This window comes from Ursus maritimus, unplaced genomic scaffold (assembly GCF_017311325.1).
Source record: "Ursus maritimus isolate PB19 unplaced genomic scaffold, ASM1731132v1 scaffold_1, whole genome shotgun sequence".
Lineage (NCBI taxonomy): Eukaryota > Metazoa > Chordata > Mammalia > Carnivora > Ursidae > Ursus > Ursus maritimus.
Genome location: NW_024423343.1, coordinates 51688634 through 51698010, shown reverse-complemented (window position 1 = coordinate 51698010; position 9377 = coordinate 51688634). Strand labels below are relative to the sequence as shown.

Genomic DNA, 9377 nt, shown 5'->3' with positions numbered 1-9377 from the left:
GAAACTCCAATGGCTGTCAGAGCTAGGTAATCCAGAGATCCATCCCTTGGTCAGCAGCTACAAAAACTGAGGTATGGATGGGTATTCAAACTTCTGTCAGGGAAACACTGGTGACCTGGAAAAGTCTGAAAGGAGAAGATGGGGGGAATGTGTGCTGACTTTCCTAGTCTCTGAGGGAGGAGCAGAGCTCCTAGATGCCTGCTAAATCATAGGCCTGACCTTCAGGCAGCAGCTTTTGAAATGTGCATATAAAGCCCTTACAGGGAAAAAAAAAGTGGGAGGATATATTTTGTCTGTTCCGTCTATGCTGTGCCTTGGCCGGGATAGCCAGTTAAGAACTGCTTTTCTGTTTGATATAATCTTGTGGGTCTCATGGATGAAAACCCCACTGGCTTTCAAACTAGGTGTTTGTGAGCCTGTGTCAAATGTGGAAGTCTTCAAAGTTAGGGTGTTAGGTGCAGGGTCCCTCTGCTCCTCAGGAAGCATTTGGCAGTTGGGAGTTCCATTCTGATTGTATGCACTGTACCAGGCAAGAGTTTTATGGCAAACATGTGTCTCAGCCTTTCCTACCCATTCCAATCTATTTTCTCATTTGCACAATATATAGGAGTAACTCAACTGGTTTCTGGATCTTTTTCACAGGGAATTGATCCAGGTGTAACTATATATTTGATGGAGCAAAACTCAGGGGCCTCCTATGTTACCATCTTTATTGACTCTCTGTTTTGATTCTGTTCTCCTGAAGTACTGAAGTCACTGTGGTTGGAAACAGGGAGAATGGTGACAGTGAAATGGGTGTACATCAGAGGGACACAGACCCTGGAACTCCATTCTGCTTCATGATTAAGTAAACTTACCATAGAAAGGAATCATGGCAAAAAGGAAGACAGCTAATCGCATATTATTTAAAAATCTATCAGATATAACAATGAATAATCCAAAAAAAGGAAAATAAGAAAACAATTATATTTATTATAGCATCAAAAAGAATAAAATACTTAGGAATAAATCTGTCCAAGGAGGTGAAAGACTTGTACAGTGAAAATCACAAAATACTGCAAAAAGAAATTTAAAAGAACACAAATAAATGGAAAGACATGTTCATAGATTGGAAGATTTAGTACTGTTAACATGTCCATAGTACTAAAAGTGACCTACATGTTCAATGCAATCTCTATCAAAATTCCAACAGAATTTTTTGAAGAAAAAGAAAAATTTATCCTAAAATTTTTATGGATTCTCAATGGACTTTGAATAGCCAAAACAATTTTGAGATTAAAAAAAAAAAGTTGGGGCGCCTGGGTGGCTCAGTCATTAAGCATCTGCCTTCAGCTCAGGGCATGATCGCAGGACCCTGGGATCAAGCCCCACATCAGGCTCCCTGCTGGGAGCCTGCTTCTTCCTCTCCCACTCCCCCTGCTTGTGTTCCCTCTCTCGCTGGCTGTCTCTCTGTCAAATAAATAAATAAAATCTTAAAAAAAAAAAAAGTTGGAGGACTCATACTTCTTGATTTTAAAACATATCACAAAGTCACAGTAATCAAAACAGTGTGGCATTAGTATAAAGACAGTCAACTACATCAATGGAATAGAGAGTCCAGAAATAAATCATTACCTATATAGTCAAATGTTCTTTTACAAGGGTGCCAGGACTACCCAATGGGAAAAAACAGTCTCTTCCACAAATATTTTTGGTAAAACTGGGTATACATATGCAAAAGAGTTAAGTTGGACCCTTATCTTTTACCATATACGAAAATTAAACTAGATTAAAGACATAAAGATCTAAGACTATAAAACTCCTAGGAGAAAACAGAGGGAAAACTTCATCATGTTGAATTTGGCAGTGATTTCTTGGCATATGACACCAGAAACACAGAAAATGCAAGCAAAAAAGGAAAAATAGGATTACATTGAACTGAAAAATTTTGGGGTATCAAGGGACTCAATCAACAGGCTACAGAATGAGAGAAAATATTTGCAAATTATATATGTGATAAGTGATTAATATATTCAGGGTAAATAAAGAACTGCTACAACTCAACAACAAAAAATCAAATAATCTGATTAAAAATAAGCAAAGGGCCTTGAATAGACATTTCTCTGAAGAAGAAATACAAATGGCCAACAACCATATGAAAAGAAGCTCAACATTAGTAATCTGAAAAATGCAAATCAAAACCACAATGACATACTACCTTGTACCCATTAGCATGCCTACTATTAAAAATAAAAACACGGAATAATAAATGTTGGTTGAGTATGTGGAGAAATTGGAACGCTTGTACACTGTTTGTACAAGGGGATTGTAAAATGATGCAACTGCTGTGGAAAACAGTACGGCAGTTACACAAAAGTTAAAAATAGAACTACCATATGATCTAATAATCCTACTTTTGGCTGTATATCCAAAAGAATTGAAAGCAGGGACTCAGAGATATTTGCATATCCATGTTCATCGTAGCACTATTCACAGTACCTAAGAGTAGAAGCAACCCAAATGTTTATCAGCAGTTGAATAGATAAACAAAATGTGGTGTATACATAAAATGGAACATTATTCAGCCTTAAAAAGGAAGGGGATCCTTTTCGCATTTTTTCACATGCTACAAGATGATGGACCTTAAGGATATTATGTTAACTGATATAAGCCAGTCACAAAAAGACAAATACCATGTGGTTCCTTTTATATGAGGTATCTAAAATAATAGAATTCATAGAAACAGAAAGTAGAGTGGTGGTTATCAGGGGCTGGGGTGGAGGAAATAGGAGTTGTTTAATGGCTATGGAGTTTCAGATTTGCAAGATGAAAAAGTTCTAGATATTTGTTTCACAATGATATGGATGTACTTAAAACTACTGAACTATATATTTAAAAATGGTTAAGATGGTGAATTTTTTTTTTCAATAGCACTGTGCAGTTTTATTAACCATTCAAGTACAGTAACATCTGGTAAGATCAGGACAGAATTGGGGTTTAAAAGTGAACAGATATTCAGTATTTAATGGTTTGAAAGAACCCACTATATACTCTTTTCACAAACATGTTTTCACAGAGCCAGTACGGTACTTGCCGCTAACCCAGGACACCAGGTGTACTGAAGTAGAAAAGATACAAGAAAAATAGCTACATTGGAAAGACTTCAATACTTAGAAAAAGAGTTGCAACACTCAGTTTTTCCCCTTTAGCTCCTAAAACAACATGGTACTCTCTAGATCTACTGATACAGTCCTACATCAGCTTCTAAAATATTCGTCAGGAAGGCAAAGATAAAATGACACTGGCCAGTAAGTACCTTCTTTGGGTATTTGGGAAGGGGAAAAGGAAGGGGAGAAAATCGGTTCTCAGAACAAATTAGGTCAGTTTTATCAACAGGATCTTTGGATTCTTTGTTCGTCCACACTTCTTCAGTGTGCTTGTCCTTCTCTCACAAGCGATCCAGTTTGACAGCCATTTGTGCCTCTTGATTCTCTTTGTTGGCTTCCATTTTGTGAGTCAGCTTTTCTTCTGCTATTTTACTGAAGTTGTTCTTTTCTTCTGTTGCTTTTTGAAGCACTTCTTTCTCATGTTCTTGTTTCTCAGCAAACTGCTTCGAGACCTGAGCTTCATGGGACTTGCTTTTTTTTTCTGGAGCTTCTAATTTCTTTTGATTTCCCTCCAGGGAAAGATCCTTCTTCTTTGGAGGGGAAATGGGGAATTGTGGGATGGATTCTTTTGGTTAAGGGCTGAGAATCAACTCAAAAGCTTGGCCTGAGGCCTGCTTCTCCAGTTCTTTCACGGATCTCAGAAAAAGCCATGGTGAACAGCAGACAAGAGACAGGCAGTGCATTCTGCAGAATCCACTGGCGAGGAAAACCAAGCTTAGTCCGAGCTGCCTGGCCATATTCTCTAACATGGTAAATTTGATGTTATGCATTTTTTATCACAATTTTAAAAATTTTAAAAATATGATGTAGTTTTTCAACTGTGTGTGTAGATTCTGATGTATTGATTAAGGATATGCCACAGCTCATTTCATAAATCATTTTAACTATGAAGTCACCTTCAAAACTTTATCTGTTTCCTTCTTCCACTAGTAGGAAGTATATAGTCTTATTTTGCAGAAGAGAAAATGTAAACACAAATAAGCAAATCCCTTTCTCTTCCATGTGGTTCATTTCCACATCGCTTTAGAAATTGACTTAACTAAAAGACCCTCCCCAGCTCTTCCTGACTCCAGTTCTTTTAAGCTTAGCTTTGAAAGGGTCTGGAGACGGCATATGAAAAGGTCAGAATCTATCTATTGCTCCTTACCCCATTAGAAAATTTCTATCACTATGTGTGTGCCCTTCCATTATAGGTACAGTACAATTTCACAAGAGTTGATTTGTGAAGGAAAGTGAGGAATAAAAAAGAAATGCAAGTTGAAGGAAACAAAATCACATCTGATATTTAGAAATATTTAGAAGGTTTCTCTCAACTATTTTATTTAACTTGTTTTCTTGACCTTGCTCAAGTTGCTTTTCCGTTATTCTACAGTGGAAGATAACTTCATCTTTACTTTGTTCCTTCCCTTCTTTTAGTTCTTTTATGCTTTATTCATTCATTCATTAATTCATCAGGCATTTGGTGCCTTATCATCTTAAGAGTTTCTCTTAGTTCTTTAGTTCTTCACAACAACCCTGTGACATAAAGGCGGTCTGTAGATGCGATGTTACACCAGAGAGGAAGAAATGACCAGAGTTATTCTACTGTCAGTAAACTAGAGGGCCTATTATCTGTTTATTATCACATGTACTCCAGTGATTGCCCTCTTCTGGAGTCGATATTTCTCAATTTTCATAGGAAGCTATATTAGAACTATTTCATTAGATGTTATAAAAGGTTAGAGAGTATGAGGCAGTAGGGAGAGGGTATATTTGTAGTCTACCAGTAGTGTCTGATCTATTTCTGGTATTTAGAACAAACAGACAATAAATCTTTTTAGTTATTAGGGATCAAATAACATTTCTTGAATGGCCAATGATGCCATCTTGGATATTGCTATTTTAACTAAGATTCCAGAATATTAAGATAGAAAAGTTTTTTGAATGTCTATTGTTGCTAGGCATAGTCCTTTTTTCCTTATAATATTATGATGTATACATAATTTATAATCCTCTTTTATGTGAATAAGAGAATTGAGTTTGGGTAACTGGCTCAAGATCATCCAACCAGTAAATGAAAGACAGGGGATCTAAACCTAAGATAATCTGTCTCCAAAGTGTCTCCAAGCTTTCTATCTTGATGACTGGCCAAATTTAAAATACTTACTAGCTACAATTCTATCTCAAGAGGAATAATTTTATGTACTATACCAATTTCACTTCAGGCATTCATAGATTGGCACTTCTAACCCTTTTTCTTGACACAAAGGCATTTTCTCTTCATAAAGACATTTGCATGAAAATGAGCTAATCCATGTTGTGGTCCTTTATCTGTTCAATCCACATTATAGTGGTTTATCTGTTCACATTTTCCTTATTACCTGAAAGCATAAGCCTTGATGTGCTGAAAGATGACAAATAAAGAATTTGATCAAAAACCAGAGGAGAATGCTGGAGCTAAGAGTCCCTGGAAACCAAAATGTGTCGAGTCAAGAGGAATGACATTGAAATGAGTAATGGTTGTTTTTACTGACAAGCACAGTCTCTGGGCATCTCTGCCTGTGGTGAAAGAAATGGTAAAAGCAGGGACATTTTAAGAGTTTGTTAGTGCGCAACACTTAATGTTTGGAAATCGTGCTCTACGTCATGTGAAACATTCCTAAGTGTACCCATATGTCTCATTAAATGTAATATCTGCACAGTGAACAGGATGTAAATGCTTTTTATAGTTTCATTTTTGAAACTGTTTAGTTCTGATTTCTAAAGAATCATTGTGCTTACTAGATAATTATTTTGAAATGAGACAATCTAATCTACAAATTGTTCTGGGTCCTTAAATTGTTATTAGTATTAAATTTAACAGTATATGAAATAAACATAATGTTTATTTTGTGAACATTTTTTTGTTTTGTGTTTGGAGTCAGTAACTTTTGTTTTCCAAACCAGAACAATGCTTTTTTAAAAGGATCTTTATTGAGATATCATTTACATACAATTCACCCATTACATTGTACAGTTCAGTAGATTTTAGTATATTCACAGATAAATGCTACAGGCACAACAGTGGATTTTACAGCATTTTCATCACCTCAAAAAGAAACCCCATCCACTTTAGCTATTACCCTCCCTACTTGTTTCCCTTCACTCCCTCTTTAGCCCTAGGCAACCACTAATCTACTTTTTATCTCTATAGATTTGTCAATTCTGGATATTCTATATAAATGGAATAATATAATATGCAGTCTTTTGTTACTGGGTTCTTTTACTTAGCATAATGTGTTCAAGATTTATCCATGTTGTAGCATGTATCAGTAGTCTGTTACTTACTATGGTTGAATAATATTTCCACTGTATGGATAGACCACATTTTGTTTATCCATTCCAGTTGGGACATGTGAGTTATTTCCACCTCTTGCCTATAGTGAATGGTATTGCTCAAATATTTGTGTACAACTACTTTCAATTCTTTTGGGTATATATGAGAAATGGAATTACTGGATCATATGGTAATTCTGTGTTTAAATGTTTGAGGAACTGGTATTCCGAAGTGGCTGCAGCATTTTACATTCTTACCAGCAGTGTATGAGAGTTCTGATTTTTTGCACATCTTGTCAACACTTGTTATTATCTGGCTTTTGATTCTAATGTTCTAGTAGGTATGAAGTGCTATTTTGTGGTTTGAATTTATATTTCTCTGATAACTAATGATGTTGAGCATCTTTTTATGAGCTTGTATATTTTCCTTGGAGAAATGTTTATTTAAATATTCCACCTCCTTTTTTTTAAAAAAATGGCTTATTTGTCTCTCTAATATTGAGTTGTAAAAGTTCTTTGTATACTTTGTTTTTTTGTTTGTTTCAAAGATTTTATTTATTTATTTGAGATAGAGAGTAAGAGAGAGCACGAGCCAGAGAACAGAGGGAGAGGGAAAAGCAGGCTCCCCACTGAGCAGGGAGCCCAACTTGAGCCTCAATCCCAGAACCCTGGGATCATGACCTAAGCCAAAGGCAGATGCTTAATGGACTGAGCCACCCAGGTGCCCCATGTATACTTTGGATACAAGTCCCTTATCAGATATAGATTTATTTTTTTGTCCATTTTGTGGGTTGGCTTTTTACTTTCTCAGTGGTATCCTTAGGAGAACAGACATTTCTGATTTTGATGAAATTTAGTGTATCTACTTTTCTTTTGTTGCTTATGCTTTTGATGTCATATCCAAGAATCTTCTCCACATCCAAGGGGACTTATCCTTTGGTTTCTTTTAAGAGTTTTATAGTTTTACAATTATGTTGTTGATCCATTTTGAGCTATTTTTTGTATATGGTATGGGGCAAAGGTCCTATGTTTTGCATGTGGCTATCCAGTAATTCCAGCTCCACCTGTTGAGATACTCTCTATTAAATGGATTTGATGCCCTTGTCAGAAATCACTTGGCAATAGACACATGATTGTATTTCTTTACTCTTAATTCTATTCCCTTCATCTATCCGTTTATCCTTTTGCAAGTACCACACAGTTTTGATTACCATTGACTTGTAGTAAGTTTTAAAATCAAGAAGTGTAAGTATTCCTACTTTGTTCCTCTTTTCCAAGATGATTTTGTCTACTCTGGGTCCCATGTAATTTTGTATGAATTTTAAAATCAGTCTATCACTTTTTACAAAGAAGTTAGCTGAAATTCTCAAAAGTATTGTGTTGAATTTGTAGATCAGTTTGGGGTATATTGGTATATTAAGTCTTCCAACCCATGATCATGGATGTATTTTCCATTACAATTGATTTTTGTATATTATCTTTGTATCCTGAAAACTTGCTGAATTCATTTCTTTTTTTTTAACATTTTTAATTTAAATTCAGTTAATTAACATATATAATTGGTTTCAGAGGTGCAGATTCATCAGTCTTATATAATACCCAGTGCTCATTGCATCACATGCCCTCCTTAATGTCTATCACCCAGTTACTTCATCCCTCTACCACCCTCCCCTCCAGCAACCCTCAGTTTCTTTCCTATGATTAAGAGTCTCTTATGGTTTGTGTCCTTCTGGTTTCATCTTGTTTTATTTTTTCCTCTCTTCCCCTATGATCCTCTGTTTTGTTTCTTAAATTCCACATATCAGTGAGATCATATGATCATTGTCTTTCTCTGATTGACTTATTTTGCTTAGCATAATACGCTCTGGTTCTGTCCATGTCATTGCAAATGGCAAGGTTTCAATTTTTTGATGGCTGCATAATATTCCAGTGTGTGTGTTTGTGTGTGTGTGTGTGTGTGTGTGTGTGTGTATGTATGTATACCACATCTTCTTTATACATTCATCTGTCAGTGGACATCTGGGCTCTTTCCAAAGTTTGGCTATTATGGATATTGCTGTTATAAACATTGGGGTACAGGTGCGCCTTTGGGTCACTACATTTGTATCTTTGGGGTGAATACCCAGTAGTGCAATTGCTGGGTCATAGGGTAGCTCTATTTTCAACTTTTTGAGGAACCTCTGTACTGCTTTCCATTTTTTTTAGTTTTAATCATTTTTTAGTGCATTCCTTATGATTTCATGTATATCGTATCATGCGATCTGTGATTAGAGATCGTTTTACTTCTTCTTTTCCAATCTGGATGTATTTTATTTCTTTTTCTGATCTAAATTGCCCTGGCTTGAACCTCTAGTACAATGTTGAACAAATGTGCTGAAAGAAGGCCATTTTTGTCTTGTTGCTGGTCTTAGGGGGAGGACATCTAGTCTTTCACCCTTACATGTGATGTTAGCTGTATGTTTTTTTGAAGATGGTTTTATCAAGTTGAGGAAGTCCCTTGTATTCCTTGTTTGTCTTGTGTCTTTAGCATGAAAAGTTACTGGATTTTGTCAAATGCTTGTGTTTCTTGAAATAATCATGTGATTTTTATTTTTCATTTTATTGATACGATGTATTACATTAATTGATTTTCAGATGTTAAACTAACCTGGCATTCCTGGGGTAAATCCCACTTGGTCATGGTGTATAAGTTTTTAAAAAATAAGTTAATGAATTCAGTTTGCTAGTATTTTGTTGGGGATATATGTTTCCATATTCATAAGAAATATTGGTCTGTAGAGTTTTTTTTTTTTTCCTTGTGATGTCATTGTCTGATTTTGGCATCAGGGTAATACAAGGTGATAGTTAGGAAGTATTCCCTCCTCTTATATTTTTTGGAAGAATTTGTGAAGAATTGATATTAATTCTTTGTTTGATATAATTCCCTAGTGAAGCCAT

General features: G+C 35.6%; 1 pseudogene; it reads right to left on the bottom strand.

Annotated features, from left to right (window-relative positions):
* Positions 1-3217: 3217 nt before the first annotated feature.
* LOC103659916 lies at positions 3218-3882 on the bottom strand (annotated as a pseudogene).
* Positions 3883-9377: the final 5495 nt, after the last annotated feature.